The sequence below is a fragment of the Oncorhynchus gorbuscha genome, linkage group LG06 (assembly GCF_021184085.1).
Source record: "Oncorhynchus gorbuscha isolate QuinsamMale2020 ecotype Even-year linkage group LG06, OgorEven_v1.0, whole genome shotgun sequence".
Classification (NCBI taxonomy): domain Eukaryota; kingdom Metazoa; phylum Chordata; class Actinopteri; order Salmoniformes; family Salmonidae; genus Oncorhynchus; species Oncorhynchus gorbuscha.
The window spans coordinates 2814743-2833943 of NC_060178.1; the positions used below are offsets into that span (position 1 = coordinate 2814743).

General features: G+C 41.4%; 1 pseudogene across 1 annotated transcript in view; it reads left to right on the forward strand.

The window, feature by feature from the left end:
- The first annotated feature begins 12312 nt into the window (after nt 1–12312).
- Nucleotides 12313–19201, forward strand: part of LOC124037437 — a 16986-nt pseudogene continuing 10097 nt past the window's right edge. The window contains exons 1-2 of the transcript XR_006839180.1: nt 12313–12966; nt 13390–13485. The product of XR_006839180.1 is annotated as a tripartite motif-containing protein 16-like (transcript). The remainder of the gene's footprint in view (nt 12967–13389; nt 13486–19201) is intronic.

The following is a 19201-nucleotide window of genomic DNA, read 5'->3' on the forward strand; positions in this document are numbered from 1 at the left end:
TCTACATCCTGGGTATTACTGTCATCACCAGAGCAGCTAGATAACTGTGTTCTACATCCTGGGTATTACTGTCATCACCACAGCAGATAGATAACTGTGTTCTACATACTGGGTATTACTGTCATCACCAGAGCAGATAGATAACTGTGTTTACATCCTGGGTATTACTGTCATCACCACAGATAGATAAGCAGATAGATAACTGATAACTGTGTTCTACATCCTGGGTATTACTGTCATCACCACAGCAGATAGATAACTGTGTTCTACATCCTGGGGTTTACCCAGCACCTCCTCCAGTATTACTGTCATCACCACAGCAGATAGATAACTGTGTTCTACATCCTGGGTAATACTGTCATCACCACAGCAGATAGATAACTGTGTTCTACATCCTGGGTATTACTGTCATCACCACAGCAGATAGATAACTGTGTTCTACATCCTGGGTTTACCCAGCACCTCCTCCAGTATTACTGTCATCACCACAGCAGATAGATAGATAACTCACCACAGCAGTAGATAACTGTGTTCTACATCCTGGGTATTACTGTCATCACCACAGCAGATAGATAACTGTGTTCTACATCCTGGGTATTACTGTCATCACCAGAGCAGATAGATAACTGTGTTCTACATCCTGGGGTTTACCCAGCACCTCCTCCAGTATTACTGTCATCACCAGACCAGATAGATAACTGTGTTCTACATCCTGGGTATTACTGTCATCACCACAGCAGATAGATAACTGTGTTCTACATCCTGGGTAATACTGTCATCACCACAGCAGATAGATAACTGTGTTCTACATCCTGGGTATTACTGTCATCACCACAGCAGATAGATAACTGTGTTCTACATCCTGGGTATTACTGTCATCACCAGAGCAGATAGATAACTGTGTTCTACATCCTGGGTTTACCCAGCACCTCCTCCAGTATTACTGTCATCACCAGACCAGATAGATAACTGTGTTCTACATCCTGGGTATTACTGTCATCACCACAGCAGATAGATAACTGTGTTCTACATCCTGGGTATTACTGTCATCACCACAGCAGATAGATAACTGTGTTCTACATCCTGGGTATTACTGTCATCACCACAGCAGATAGATAACTGTGTTTACATCCTGGGTATTACTGTCATCACCACAGCAGATAGATAACTGTGTTCTACATCCTGGGTATTACTGTCATCACCACAGCAGATAGATAACTGTTTTCTACATCCTGGGTATTACTGTCATCACCACAGCAGATAGATAACTGTGTTCTACATCCTGGGTATTACTGTCATCACCAGAGCAGATAGATAATTGTGTTCTACATCCTGGGGTTTACCCAGCACCTCCTCCAGTATTACTGTCATCACCAGACCAGATAGATAACTGTGTTCTACATCCTGGGTATTACTGTCATCACCACAGCAGATAGATAACTGTGTTCTACATCCTGGGTATTACTGTCATCACCACAGCAGATAGATAACTGTGTTCTACATCCTGGGTATTACACCACAGCAGATAGATAACTGTGTTCTACATCCTGGGTATTACTGTCATCACCACAGCAGATAGATAACTGTGTTCTACATCCTGGGTATTACTGTCATCACCAGAGCAGCTAGATAACTGTGTTCTACATCCTGGGTATTACTGTCATCACCAGAGCAGATAGATAACTGTGTTCTACATCCTGGGTATTACTGTCATCACCACAGCAGATAGATAACTGTGTTCTACATACTGTCATAACAGATAGATAACTGTGTTCTACATCCTGGGTATTACTGTCATCACCACAGCAGATAGATAACTGTGTTCTACATCCTGGGTATTACTGTCATCACCACAGCAGATAGATAACTGTGTTCTACATACCCAGCACCTCCTCCAGTATTACTGTCATCACCAGAGCAGATAGATAACTGTGTTCTACATCCTGGGTATTACTGTCATCACCACAGCAGATAGATAACTGTGTTCTACATCCTGGGGTTTACCCAGCACCTCCTCCAGTATTACTGTCATCACCACAGCAGATAGATAACTGTGTTCTACATCCTGGGTATTACTGTCATCACCACAGCAGATAGATAACTGTGTTCTACATCCTGGGTATTACTGTCATCACCAGAGCAGATAGATAACTGTGTTCTACATCCTGGGTTTACCCAGCACCTCCTCCAGTATTACTGTCATCACCAGAGCAGATAGATAACTGTGTTCTACATCCTGGGTATTACTGTCATCACCACAGCAGATAGATAACTGTGTTCTACATCCTGGGTATTACTGTCATCACCACAGCAGATAGATAACTGTGTTCTACATCCTGGGTATTACTGTCATCACCACAGCAGATAGATAACTGTGTTCTACATCCTGGGTATTACTGTCATCACCACAGCAGATAGATAACTGTGTTCTACATCCTGGGTATTACTGTCATCACCACAGCAGATAGATAACTGTGTTCTACATCCTGGGTATTACTGTCATCACCACAGCAGATAGATAACTGTGTTCTACATCCTGGGTATTACTGTCATCACCACAGCAGATAGATAACTGTGTTCTACATCCTGGGTATTACTGTCATCACCTCAGCAGATAGATAACTGTGTTCTACATCCTGGGGTTTACCCAGCACCTCCTCCAGTATTACTGTCATCACCAGACCAGATAGATAACTGTGTTCTACATCCTGGGTATTACTGTCATCACCACAGCAGATAGATAACTGTGTTCTACATCCTGGGTAATACTGTCATCACCACAGCAGATAGATAACTGTGTTCTACATCCTGGGTATTACTGTCATCACCACAGCAGATAGATAACTGTGTTCTACATCCTGGGTATTACTGTCATCACCAGAGCAGATAGATAATTGTGTTCTACATCCTGAGGTTTACCCAGCACCTCCTCCAGTATTACTGTCATCACCAGACCAGATAGATAACTGTGTTCTACATCCTGGGTATTACTGTCATCACCACAGCAGATATATAACTGTGTTCTACATCCTGGGTATTACTGTCATCACCACAGCAGATAGATAACTGTGTTCTACATCCTGGGTATTACTGTCATCACCACAGCAGATAGATAACTGTGTTCTACATCCTGGGTATTACTGTCATCACCACAGCAGCTAGATAACTGTGTTCTACATCCTGGGTATTACTGTCATCACCAGAGCAGCTAGATAACTGTGTTCTACATCCTGGGTATTACTGTCATCACCACAGCACATAGATAACTGTGTTCTACATCCTGGGTATTACTGTCATCACCACAGCAGATAGATAACTGTGTTCTACATCCTGGGTATTACTGTCATCACCACAGCAGATAGATAATACATCCTGGGTTTACCCAGCATCCTCCAGTATTACTGTCATCACCACAGATAGATAACTGTGTTCTACAGATTACTGTCATCACCACAGCAGATAGATAACTGTGTTCTACATCCTGGGTAATACTGTCATCACCACAGCAGATAGATAACTGTGTTCTACATCCTGGGTATTACTGTCATCACCACAGCAGATAGATAACTGTGTTCTACATCCTGGGTATTACTGTCATCACCAGAGCAGATAGATAATTGTGTTCTACATCCTGAGGTTTACCCAGCACCTCCTCCAGTATTACTGTCATCACCAGACCAGATAGATAACTGTGTTCTACATCCTGGGTATTACTGTCATCACCACAGCAGATAGATAACTGTGTTCTACATCCTGGGTAATACTGTCATCACCACAGCAGATAACTGTGTTCTACATCCTGGGTATTACTGTCATCACCACAGCAGATAGATAACTGTGTTCTACATCCTGGGTATTACTGTCATCACCACAGCAGATAGATAACTGTGTTCTACATCCTGGGTATTACTGTCATCACCAGCAGATAGATAACTGTGTTCTACAGATAACTAGTGTGTTCTACATCCTGGGTATTACTGTCATCACCACAGCAGATAGATAACTGTGTTCTACATCCTGGGTATTACTGTCATCACCACAGCAGATAGATAACTGTGTTTCACATCCTGGGTATTACTGTCATCACCACAGCAGATAGATAACTGTGTTCTACATCCTGGGGTTTACCCAGCACCTCCTCCAGTATTACTGTCATCACCACAGCAGATAGATAACTGTGTTCTACATCCTGGGTATTACTGTCATCACCACAGCAGATAGATAACTGTGTTCTACATCCTGGGTATTACTGTCATCACCACAGCAGATAGATAACTGTGTTCTACATCCTGGGTATTACTGTCATCACCAGAGCAGATAGATAATTGTGTTCTACATCCTGGGGTTTACCCAGCACCTCCTCCAGTATTACTGTCATCACCAGAGCAGATAGATGACTGTGTTCTACATCCTGGGTATTACTGTCATCACCACAGCAGATAGATAACTGTGTTCTACATCCTGGGTATTACTGTCATCACCACAGCAGATAGATAACTGTGTTCTACATCCTGGGTATTACTGTCATCACCACAGCAGATAGATAACTGTGTTCTACATCCTGGGTATTACTGTCATCACCACAGCAGATAGATAACTGTGTTCTACATCCATCCTCACCACAGCAGATAGATAATGTTTCTACATCCTGGGTATTACTGTCATCACCACAGCAGATAGATAACTGTGTTCTACATCCTGGGTATTACTGTCATCACCACAGCAGATAGATAACTGTGTTCTACATCCTGGGTTTACCCAGCACCTCCTCCAGTATTACTGTCATCACCAGAGCAGATAGATAACTGTGTTCTACATCCTGGGTATTACTGTCATCACCACAGCAGATAGATAACTGTGTTCTACATCCTGGGTAATACTGTCATCACCACAGCAGATAGATAACTGTGTTCTACATCCTGGGTATTACTGTCATCACCCAGCAGATAGATAACTGTGTTCTACATCCTGGGTATTACTGTCACTGTGTTCTACATCCTGGGTATTACTGTCATCACCAGAGCAGATAGATAACTGTGTTCTACATCCTGGGTATTACTGTCATCACCAGAGCAGATAGATAACTGTGTTCTACATCCTGGGTATTACTGTCATCACCACAGCAGATAGATAACTGTGTTCTACATCCTGGGTATTACTGTCATCACCACAGCAGATAGATAACTGTGTTCTACATCCTGGGTATTACTGTCATCACCACAGCAGATAGATAACTGTGTTCTACATCCTGGGTTTACTGTCATACAGTAGATAACTGTGTTCACCACAGCAGATAGATAACTGTCATCCTGGGTATTACTGTCATCACCACAGCAGATAGATAACTGTGTTCTACATCCTGGGTATTACTGTCATCACCACAGCAGATAGATAACTGTGTTTCTGGGGTTTACCCAGCACCTCCTCCAGTATTACTGTCATCACCAGACAGCAGATAGATAACTGTGTTCTACATCCTGGGTATTACTGTCATCACCACAGCAGATAGATAACTGTGTTCTACATCCTGGGTAATACTGTCATCACCACAGCAGATAGATAACTGTGTTCTACATCCTGGGTATTACTGTCATCACCACAGCAGATAGATAACTGTGTTCTACATCCTGGGTATTACTGTCATCACCACAGCAGATAGATAACTGTGTTCTACATCCTGGGTATTACTGTCATCACCAGAGCAGATAGATAACTGTGTTCTACATCCTGGGGTCATCACCACAGCAGATAGATAATACATCCTGGGTATTACTGTCATCACCACAGCAGATAGATAACTGTGTTCTACATCCTGGGTATTACTGTCATCACCACAGCAGATAGATAACTGTGTTCTACATCCTGGGTATTACTGTCATCACCACAGCAGATAGATAACTGTGTTCTACATCCTGGGTATTACTGTCATCACCACAGCAGATAGATAACTGTGTTCTACATCCTGGGTATTACTGTCATCACCACAGCAGATAGATAACTGTGTTCTACATCCTGGGTATTACTGTCATCACCAGAGCAGATAGATAACTGTGTTCTACATCCTGGGTATTACTGTCATCACCACAGCAGATAGATAACTGTGTTCTACATCCTGGGTATTACTGTCATCACCACAGCAGATAGATAACTGTGTTCTACATCCTGGGTATTACTGTCATCACCACAGCAGATAGATAACTGTGTTCTACATCCTGGGGTTTACCCAGCACCTCCTCCAGTATTACTGTCATCACCAGAGCAGATAGATAACTGTGTTCTACATCCTGGGTATTACTGTCATCACCACAGCAGATAGATAACTGTGTTCTACATCCTGGGTAATACTGTCATCACCACAGCAGATAGATAACTGTGTTCTACATCCTGGGTATTACTGTCATCACCACAGCAGATAGATAACTGTGTTCTACATCCTGGGTATTACTGTCATCACCAGAGCAGATAGATAATTGTGTTCTACATCCTGGGGTTTACCCAGCACCTCCTCCAGTATTACTGTCATCACCAGAGCAGATAGATGACTGTGTTCTACATCCTGGGTATTACTGTCATCACCACAGCAGATAGATAACTGTGTTCTACATCCTGGGTATTACTGTCATCACCACAGCAGATAGATAACTGTGTTCTACATCCTGGGTATTACTGTCATCACCACAGCAGATAGATAACTGTGTTCTACATCCTGGGTATTACTGTCATCACCACAGCAGATAGATAACTGTGTTCTACATCCTGGGTATTACTGTCATCACCACAGCAGATAGATAACTGTGTTCTACATCCTGGGTATTACTGTCATCACCACAGCAGATAGATAACTGTGTTCTGGGGTTTGCCCACATCCTGGGTATTACTGTCATCACCACAGCAGATAGATAACTGTGTTCTACATCCTGGGTATTACTGTCATCACCACAGCAGATAGATAACTGTGTTCTACATCCTGGGTATTACTGTCATCACCAGAGCAGATAGATAATTGTGTTCTACATCCTGGGGTTTACCCAGCACCTCCTCCAGTATTACTGTCATCACCAGACCAGATAGATAACTGTGTTCTACATCCTGGGTATTACTGTCATCACCACAGCAGATAGATAACTGTGTTCTACATCCTGGGTATTACTGTCATCACCACAGCAGATAGATAACTGTGTTCTACATCCTGGGTATTACTGTCATCACCACAGCAGATAGATAACTGTGTTCTACATCCTGGGTATTACTGTCATCACCACAGGTATTACTGTCATCACCAGAGCAGATAGATAACTGTGTTCTACATCCTGGGTATTACTGTCATCACCACAGCACATAGATAACTGTGTTCTACATCCAGTATTACTGTCATCACCACAGCAGATAGATAACTGTGTTCTACATCCTGGGTATTACTGTCATCACCACAGCAGATAGATAACTGTGTTCTACATCCTGGGTATTACTGTCATCACCACAGTCCTGGGTATTACTGTCATCACCACAGCAGATAGATAACTGTGTTCTACATCCTGGGGTTTACCCAGCACCTCCTCCAGTATTACTGTCATCACCAGAGCAGATAGATAACTGTGTTCTACATCCTGGGTATTACTGTCATCACCACAGCAGATAGATAACTGTGTTCTACATCCTGGGTATTACTGTCATCACCAGAGCAGATAGATAATTGTGTTCTACATCCTGGGGTTTACCCAGCACCTCCTCCAGTATTACTGTCATCACCAGAGCAGATAGATCACTGTGTTCTACATCCTGGGTATTACTGTCATCACCACAGCAGATAGATAACTGTGTTCTACATCCTGGGTATTACTGTCATCACCACAGCAGATAGATAACTGTGTTCTACATCCTGGGTATTACTGTCATCACCACAGCAGATAGATAACTGTGTTCTACATCCTGGGTATTACTGTCATCACCAGAGCAGATAGATAATTGTGTTCTACATCCTGGGGTTTACCCAGCACCTCCTCCAGTATTACTGTCATCACCAGACCAGATAGATAACTGTGTTCTACATCCTGGGTATTACTGTCATCACCACAGCAGATAGATAACTGTGTTCTACATCCTGGGTATTACTGTCATCACCACAGCAGATAGATAACTGTGTTCTACATCCTGGGTATTACTGTCATCACCACAGCAGATAGATAACTGTGTTCTACATCCTGGGTATTACTGTCATCACCACAGCAGATAGATAACTGTGTTCTACATCCTGGGTATTACTGTCATCACCACAGCAGATAGATAACTGTGTTCTACATCCTGGGTATTACTGTCATCACCACAGCAGATAGATAACTGTGTTCTACATCCTGGGTATTACTGTCATCACCAGAGCAGATAGACTGTGTTTCACATCCTGGGTATTACTGTCATCACCACAGCAGATGATAACTGTGTTCTACATCCTGGGGTTTACCCAGCACCTCCTCCAGTATTACTGTCATCACCACAGCAGATAGATAACTGCGTTCTACATCCTGGGTAATACTGTCATCACCACAGCAGATAGATAACTGTTTTCTAACTCCTGGGTATTACTGTCATCACCACAGCAGATAGATAACTGTGTTCTACATCCTGGGTATTACTGTCATCACCAGAGCAGATAGATAATTGTGTTCTACATCCTGGGGTTTACCCAGCACCTCCTCCAGTATTACTGTCATCACCAGAGCAGATAGATCACTATGTTCTACATCCTGGGTATTACTGTCATCACCACAGCAGATAGATAACTGTGTTCCACATCCTGGGTATTACTGTCATCACCACAGCAGATAGAAAACTGTGTTCTACATCCTGGGTATTACTGTCATCACCACAGCAGATAAATAACTGTGTTCTACATCATGGGTATTACTGTCATCACCACAGCAGCTAGATACTTGTGTTCTACATCCTTGGTATTACTGTCATCACCACAGCAGATAGATAACTGTGTTCTACATCCTGGGTATTACTGTCATCACCAGAGCAGATAGATAATTGTGTTCTACATCCTGGGGTTTGCCCAGCACCTCCTCCAGTATTACTGTCATCACCAGACCAGATAGATAACTGTGTTCTACATCCTGGGTATTACTGTCATATAGATAACTGTGTTCTACATCCTGGGTATTACTGTCATCACCACAGCAGATAGATAACTGTGTTCTACATCCTGGGTATTACTGTCATCACCACACAGATAGATAACTGTGTTCTACATCCTGGGTATTACTGTCACAGCAGCCTACATCCTGTCACCTCCTCCAGTATACTGTCAACAGCAGATAGATAACTGTGTTCTACATCCTGGGTAATACTGTCATCACCACAGCAGATAGATAAATGTGTTCTACATCCTGGGTATTACTGTCATCACCACAGCAGATAGATAACTGTGTTCTACATCCTGGGTATTACTGTCATCGTAAGGAGCAGATAGATAATTGTGTTCTACATCCTGGGGTTTGCCCAGCACCTCCTCCAGTATTACTGTCATCACCAGACCAGATAGATAACTGTGTTCTACATCCTGGGTAATACTGTCATCACCACAGCAGATAGATAACTGTGTTCTACATCCTGGGTATTACTGTCATCACCACAGCAGATAACTGTGTTCTACATCCTGGGTATTACTGTCATCACCAGAGCAGATAGATAATTGTAGTCTACATCCTGGGGTTTACCCAGCACCTCCTCCAGTATTACTGTCATCACCAGACCAGATAGATGACTATTTAACTACTACTGTTTCAGCACCTCCTCCAGTATTACTGTCATCACCAGACCAGATAGATGACTGTGTTCTACGTCCTGGGGTTTACCCAGCACCTCCTCCAGTATTACTGTCATCACCAGTGTCACGTTCTGACCTTTATTTCCTTTGTTTTGTATTTATTTAGTATGGTCAGGGCGTGAGTTGGGTGGGCAGTCTATGTTTGTTTTTCTATGATTTGTATTTCGGCCTAGTATGGTTCTCAATCAGAGGCAGGTGTCATTAGTTGTCTCTGATTTAATCTACTAGCCTGGGTTTCACTGTTTGTTTGTGGGTGATTGTCTATGTTGATGGCTTGTTTCAGCACAGCTCGCATTAGCTTTGTTTACTGTTTTTGTATAGTGTTTCAGTGTTCAGTTCTTTCTTTAATTAAACATTCAACATGAACACATATAATTTCTTGTATGAAGTTTATATCTAACTACTACTGTCCACTTCATATGTATATACTGTATTCTAGTCAAGGCCTGTCCTATTTAACTACTACTGTCCACTACATATGTATATACTGTATTCTAGTCAAGGCCTGTCCTATTTAACTACTACTGTCCACTACATATGTATATACTGTATTCTAGTCAAGGCCTGTCCTATATAACTACTACTGTCCACTTCATATGTATATACTGTATTCTAGTCAAGGCCTTTCCTATTTAACTACTACTGTCCACTTCATATGTACAGTGCCTTGCGAAAGTATTCGGCCCCCTTGAACTTTGCGACCTTTTGCCACATTTCAGGCTTCAAACATAAAGATATAAAACTGTATTTTTTTGTGAAGAATCAACAACAAGTGGGACACAATCATGAAGTGGAACGACATTTATTGGATATTTCAAACTTTTTTAACAAATCAAAAACTGAAAAATTGGCCGTGCAAAATTATTCAGCCCCCTTAAGTTAATACTTTGTAGCGCCACCTTTTGCTGCGATTACAGCTGTAAGTCGCTTGCACTGTTGGAGCCAGAAACACAAGCATTGTTAGATATTACTGCCCTGTTGGAGCTAGGAACACAAGCATTGTTAGATATTACTGCCCTGTTGGAGCCAGGAACACAAGCATTGTTAGATATTACTGCCCTGTTGGAGCCAGGAACACAAGCATTGTTAGATATTACTGCCCTGTTGGAGCTAGAAACACAAGCATTGTTAGATATTACTGCACTGTTGGAGCTAGAAACACAAGCATTGTTAGATATTACTGCCCTGTTGGAGCCAGGAACACAAGCATTGTTAGATATTACTGCCCTGTTGGAGCCAGGAACACAAGCATTGTTAGATATTACTGCACTGTTGGAGCTAGAAACAAGCATTGTTAGATATTACTGCCCTGTTGGAGCCAGGAACACAAGCATTGTTAGATATTACTGCACTGTTGGAGCCAGGAACACAAGCATTGTTAGATATTACTGCCCTGTTGGAGCCAGGAACACAAGCATTGTTAGATATTACTGCCCTGTTGGAGCCAGGAACACAAGCATTGTTAGATATTACTGCACTGTTGGAGCTAGAAACAAGCATTGTTAGATATTACTGCCCTGTTGGAGCCAGGAACACAAGCATTGTTAGATATTACTGCCCTGTTGGAGCCAGGAACACAAGCATTGTTAGATATTACTGCACTGTTGGAGCCAGGAACACAAGCATTTCACTACACGCGCAATAACATCTGCTAAATATGTGTATGTGACCAATAAAATCAAATATGATTGCATTTTTGAATATGTTAGATAATTCTCAATCTGCGATGTGTCTTGTCTAAGAACAGTCCTTATCTGTGGTATTGTATATTAACTATATACCACACCTCCTCAGTCCTTATCTGTGGTACTGTATATTAACTATATACCACACCTCCTCAGGCCTTATCTGTGGTACTGTATATTAACTATATACCACACCTCCTCAGTCCTTATCTGTGGTACTGTATATTAACTATATACCACTCCTCCTCAGTCCTTATCTGTGGTACTGTATATTAACTATATACCACACCTCCTCAGGCCTTATCTGTGGTACTGTATATTAACTATATACCACACCTCCTCAGTCCTTATCTGTGGTACTGTATATTAACTATATACCACACCTCCTCAGTCCTTATCTGTGGTACTGTATATTAACTATATACCACACCTCCTCAGTCCTTATCTGTGGTACTGTATATTAACTATATACCACACCTCCTCAGTCCTTATTGATTAATTACAACACATAGGTGTATTATAAGTTATTATAAAGGTCATTAAAATAATGATACACACGTACTTCATAGAAACTGTTACCCTTCATATATTCTAACAACTCACATTTTAAGATTCATTAAGTCATTTGTTCCATGTTAAGGGCTCTAACCTTGGAACAAAACTATTTGTCTCCCTCTTGCTGTTGCATGCAGTTCCTCTCTCTCTTCCTCCATTCCTCTAACCCCTCCCTCCTTTCTAACCCCACCCCGCTGGCAGAACCAGGAAGTCCCTCCCCTTCCCACAAACTCTCTTCTGAGGAAACGAAACTGATCTGAGTCTCTGTGTCCTCTGTCTGTGAGAGAGTGAACAACCGTCCAAATGGCTCAGCAGGGAGTTCTGCTGGACCAGGACCAGTTCTGTTGTTCTGTCTGTCTGGATCTACTGAAGGAGCCGGTCACTACTGCCTGTGGACACAGTTACTGTAGAATCTGTATTGAGGGCTACTGGGATCAGGATGTTCTGAAAGGGGTCTATAGCTGTCCTCAGTGCAGAGAGACTTTCACTACAAGGCCTAATCTGAGGAAAAATAACATGTTGGCTGAGCTGGTTGAGAAACTGAGGAAGACAGGACTCCAGCCTGCTCCCCCTCCTGCTCTGTGCTATGCTGGACCTGGAGATGTGGCGTGTGATGTCTGCACTGGGACCAGAAAGCAGAAAGCCCTCATGTCCTGTCTGGCGTGTCTGGCCTCTTACTGTGACACTCACCTCCAACTTCACTATGAATCTCCTGCTTTGAAGAAGCACAAGCTGGTCAAAGCCACGGCACAACTACAGGAGAAGATCTGCTCTCATCATGACAAACTGCTGGAGGTTTACTGTCGTACCGATCAGCAGTGTATCTGTCTGCTGTGTGTGATGGATGAACATAAAGGCCATGATACAGTGTCAGCTGCAGCAGAGAGGACTGAGAAACAGGTAAGACCAGAACAACTTGTTGGTGGCTGTCTGATAAACAAAGAATTAAAGATACAGTAGGAACTAAATCTGTTTCAATATGAGATCATTATATTATATACAATATGAAATGGATCCACAAATATGAACACAAACCTTGAGTATATTGAGTTCGCTACAAATATATCACCATTTTCTAAAGTCAAACACTATTATCATTCTGAATGGCCTTTTATGAGTCCAAAGTTCAGTCTCAACCCCTTGATACATGTAGTCCTACCATAAAAACTATAATGATTCACATAGCAACATAATATAATATTGTAAAGGGACTTCCTCGGGATTGTCGACCTTCCTCTCTATGGGTCCTATGTCACATTACTATACTACTGATCTACTGGACTAATAAAGCTTGATAGCTCATTGAAGAGTGATTCTCCACAGAGGCAGCTGGGGATGAGTCAGCAGAAGGTCCAGCAGAGATTCCAGGAGAGAGAGAAGAGGCTGAAGGAGCTCCAACAGGCTGTGGAGTCTTTCAAGGTGAGTATTGTTGACCAGAGGAGACACACCATTTCACTTCTCTCCTCCAGTCAGAGAGAGAGAGAGAGGGGCCCCTATCCAATCCCACTGACCCCACTGTTGGGAACAGGCTGTCTGGACCCCTTTCAGAGAATAGACTGGTTCATGTAACCAACTGGGCTGCCTCATCACATAACCATGAGTAACCATGACGACTCATGTCCCCTATACATTAAAATGGAGCTGTCTCTCTCTCAACTCAATTCAAAGGTCTTTATTGGCATGGGAAACATATATGTACTTTGTCAAAGCAAGTGAAGTAGATAATAATGAACAGTAAACATTAAACAACATTTATTTTCAAAAGAATAGAGACATTTCAAATGTTATAATTCAAGTGCAAACAGAGTCGTGCCCCAGACTGAGTTCTGGAGGTGAAATGGAAATGAATGAGGGAGAGTTCAGTGAGGTAGAAGGTGTGGAGAAGAGTTCAGAACCAGAGAAGTTTATTTGAAGTGTATTTATTAAAGCCAAAGCTAAAGCTTCCCTAAACAATTCAATATATCAGTCAATATATTTTCTCTGTGATTTATTTTCTCTCCGTTCCATCGCATCTTAACCGTCTTACCGGGCGGGCACTAGGACCCGGGGGAGGCTGCTGCTGCAGAGGCTGCTGCACTGCTCGTGACTGTCAGTCCTCCTTGTAGCTCATTGGTTAAGCTGTGGCTCGAGCCTGTTAACAGTTAACGGACAGGAAACGGCTCTGACAGGACACATTCATGTCGAGGCAGTGATGTGAATGTGTGCTAAGTTACAATAGAGAGAGTTTTCACTACTATAGACTTTGGTCATAATCAAAGCTTTGTTAACCAATAGGTTTTGATGTGAGGCTGCCTGTGTAACAGACGTTACTAACGGTAACGGTGTCTTTTAAATTCGACATAAGTTATGTGGCGATGACATCTAGTTAACGTTGTATTTAATGTAGTGTAATGACCTGACTAGATCATAAAGGAACAATTGTCCAGACAGAGGATGGAGTTACGAATTGACGGTTTATTAGCAACTTTACACCGGCTACTGTTTGGCCTTAGCTCACGCCAAATAAATGAAAGATTCCCCACAAGCCAATCGGGACCTTCTCTTGTGAAGCCCAGACGGAAGAGAGAGAACAAAGGCTGAACCTTAACTTCCAATGCCCCGCCCCCTCCACGCCACTCCGCCAACCACCAGGATGCCCGGCATCAGAACATCCCAGGCATTCCTGTGATTGGCAGATAGCAGGTTGATTGGCATGTCGGACCCCGCGAACACTGGGAACTGGTAAGTAGAACACAACCAGCTACTAGCCGAACACAGAACACACAGCTGTCTGTGCGGGTCGCTACAGTAGTTTACTATCTGTGCCAGGCTATAAATGACACAGATAATATCTAGTTGTATTTAATGTAGTTTTACTATCTGTGCCAGGCTATAAATGACACAGATAATATCTAGTTGTATTTAATGTAGTTTTACTATCTGTGCCAGGCTATAAATGACACAGATAATATCTAGTTGTATTTAATGTAGTTTTACTATCTGTGCCAGGCTATAAATGACACAGATAATATCTAGTTAACGTTGTATTTAATGTAGTTTACTATCTGTGCCAGGCTATAAATGACACAGATAATATCTAGTTAACGTTGTATTTAATGTAGTTTTACTATCTGTGCCAGGCTATAAATGACACAGATAATATCTAGTTAACGTTGTATTTAATGTAGTTTTACTATCTGTGCCAGGCTATAAATGACACAGATAATATCTAGTTAACGTTGTATTTAATGTAGTTTTACTATCTGTGCCAGGCTATAAATGACACAGATAATATCTAGTTAACGTTGTATTTAATGTAGTTTTACTATCTGTGCCAGGCTATAAATGACACAGATAATATCTAGTTGTATTTAATGTTTTACTATCTGTGCCAGCTATAAATGACACAGATAATATCTAGTTAACGTTGTATTTAATGTAGTTTTACTATCTGTGCCAGGCTATAAATGACACAGATAATATCTAGTTAACGTTGTATTTAATGTAGTTTTACTATCTGTGCCAGGCTATAAATGACACAGATAATATCTAGTTGTATTTAATGTAGTTTTACTATCTGTGCCAGGCTATAAATGACACAGATAATATCTAGTTAACGTTGTATTTAATGTAGTTTACTATCTGTGCCAGGCTATAAATGACACAGATAATATCTAGTTAACGTTGTATTTAATGTAGTTTACTATCTGTGCCAGGCTATAAATGACACAGATAATATCTAGTTAACGTTGTATTTAATGTAGTTTTACTATCTGTGCCAGGCTATAAATGACACAGATAATATCTAGTTAACGTTGTATTTAATGTAGTTTACTATCTGTGCCAGGCTATAAATGACACAGATAATATCTAGTTAACGTTGTATTTAATGTAGTTTACTATCTGTGCCAGGCTATAAATGACACAGATAATATCTAGTTAACGTTGTATTTAATGTAGTTTTACTATCTGTGCCAGGCTATAAATGACACAGATAATATCTAGTTGTATTTAATGTAGTTTTACTATCTGTGCCAGGCTATAAATGACACAGATAATATCTAGTTAACGTTGTATTTAATGTAGTTTTACTATCTGTGCCAGGCTATAAATGACACAGATAATATCTAGTTAACGTTGTATTTAATGTAGTTTTACTATCTGTACCAGGCTATAAATGACACAGATAATATCTAGTTAACGTTGTATTTAATGTAGTTTTACTATCTGTGCCAGGCTATAAATGACACAGATAATATCTAGTTAACGTTGTATTTAATGTAGTTTACTATCTGTGCCAGGCTATAAATGACACAGATAATATCTAGTTAACGTTGTATTTAATGTAGTTTTACTATCTGTGCCAGGCTATAAATGACACAGATAATATCTAGTTAACGTTGTATTTAATGTAGTTTTACTATCTGTACCAGGCTATAAATGACACAGATAATATCTAGTTAACGTTGTATTTAATGTAGTTTTACTATCTGTGCCAGGCTATAAATGACACAGATAATATCTAGTTAACGTTGTATTTAATGTAGTTTTACTATCTGTGCCAGGCTATAAATGACACAGATAATATCTAGTTGTATTTAATGTAGTTTTACTATCTGTGCCAGGCTATAAATGACACAGATAATATCTAGTTAACGTTGTATTTAATGTAGTTTTACTATCTGTGCCAGGCTATAAATGACACAGATAATATCTAGTTAACGTTGTATTTAATGTAGTTTACTATCTGTGCCAGGCTATAAATGACACAGATAATATCTAGTTAACGTTGTATTTAATGTAGTTTTACTACCTGTGCCAGGCTATAAATGACACAGATAATATCTAGTTGTATTTAATGTAGTTTTACTATCTGTGCCAGGATATAAATGACACAGATAATATCTAGTTGTATTTAATGTAGTTTTACTATCTGTGCCAGGCTATAAATGACACAGATAATATCTAGTTGTATTTAATGTAGTTTTACTATCTGTGCCAGGCTATAAATGACACAGATAATATCTAGTTAACGTTGTATTTAATGTAGTTTTACTATCTGTGCCAGGCTATAAATGACACAGATAATATCTAGTTAACGTTGTATTTAATGTAGTTTTACTATCTGTGCCAGGCTATAAATGACACAGATAATATCTAGTTAACGTTGTATTTAATGTAGTTTTACTATCTGTGCCAGGCTATAAATGACACAGATAATATCTAGTTGTATTTAATGTAGTTTTACTATCTGTGCCAGGATATAAATGACACAGATAATATCTAGTTGTATTTAATGTAGTTTTACTATCTGTGCCAGGCTATAAATGACACAGATAATATCTAGTTAACGTTGTATTTAATGTAGTTTTACTATCTGTGCCAGGCTATAAATGACACAAATAATATCTAGTTGTATTTAATGTAGTTTTACTATCTGTGCCAGGCTATAAATGACACAGATAATATCTAGTTGTATTTAATGTAGTTTTACTATCTGTGCCAGGCTATACATGACACAGATAATATCTAGTTAACGTTGTATTTAATGTAGTTTTACTATCTGTGCCAGGCTATAAATGACACAGATAATATCTAGTTAACGTTGTATTTAATGTAGTTTTACTATCTGTTCCAGGCTATAAATGATATTGCAAAAAATTGGAAAAAGCTTAGTTTATCTTTGTCAAACATGAGATGACAGAAACACACAGAGACAGTGTTGTGGCAAAGCTACCAGGAAACTATCAATCATGGGAACATTGCTCAGATTTGAACATCTGACCCTGCTGGTGATATTGCAGAGAGAAGGGAGTATCTGAGGAGAATTGTTGTGGTCACATCAATGTTAGGAAGACAGGGACTCTCTTTCCGTGCCAATGATGAATCTAGTGAAAGCACAAATAGAGGGAACTCTCAATAGTCAAACTAAAATAAAACTCAAACAACTTCCTAGATACATCATGTTGAACTGAGAACCAAGAACTACGGTATTGATGTCAAAATAGAAGAGATGTTGGTGGACAGAAACTTTCGGAAAAGAGAGGCTGGTGTTCTTTCCCGGAAAAGAGAGGCTGGTGTTCTGTACCTGTCTGTCCGGGAGGGAGGAGAGTAGAGCAGGACCAAGAGGTGTTCTGTACCTGTCTGTCCGGGAGGGAGGAGAGTAGAGCAGGACCAAGAGGTGTTTGGTACCTGTCTGTCCGGGAGGGAGGAGAGTAGAGCAGGACCAAGAGGTGTTTGGTACCTGTCTGTCCAGGAGGGAGGAGAGTAGAGCAGGACCAAGAGGTGTTCTGTACCTGTCTGTCCAGGAGGGAGGAGAGTAGAGCAGGACCAAGAGGTGTTCTGTACCTGTCTGTCCGGGAGGGAGGAGAGTAGAGCAGGACCAAGAGGTGTTCTGTACCTGTCTGTCCGGGAGGGAGGAGAGTAGAGCAGGACCAAGAGGTGTTCTGTACCTGTCTGTCCAGGAGGGAGGAGAGTAGAGCAGGACCAAGAGGTGTTCTGTACCTGTCTGTCCAGGAGGGAGGAGAGTAGAGCAGGACCAAGAGGTGTTCTGTACCTGTCTGTCCAGGAGGGAGGAGAGTAGAGCAGGACCAAGAGGTGTTCTGTACCTGTCTGTCCAGGAGGGAGGAGAGTAGAGCAGGACCAAGAGGTGTTCTGTACCTGTCTGTCCAGGAGGGAGGAGAGTAGAGCAGGACCAAGAGGTGTTCTGTACCTGTCTGTCCAGGAGGGAGGAGAGTAGAGCAGGACCAAGAGGTGTTCTGTACCTGTCTGTCTAGGAGGGAGGAGAGTAGAGCAGGACCAAGAGGTGGTCTGTACCTGTCTGTCCAGGAGGGAGGAGAGTAGAGCAGGACCAAGAGGTGTTCTGTACCTGTCTGTCCAGGAGGGAGGAGAGTAGAACAGGACCAAGAGGTGTTCTGTACCTGTCTGTCCAGGAAGGAGGAGAGTAGAGCAGGACCAAGAGGTGGTCTGTACCTGTCTGTCCAGGAGGGAGGACAAGGCCTGGTGGACCTGGAGAGCAGGGTGGCAGAGTTCTGACTCAATGAGGTGCAGAGAGGCTACTGAACCTACTGTCTCTCTGTCTGTTCCTCTTTCTCTCCAGAGTTATCAGTCTCTCTGTCTCTCTCAATTCAATTCAAGAAGTTTCAAAACAATAAAG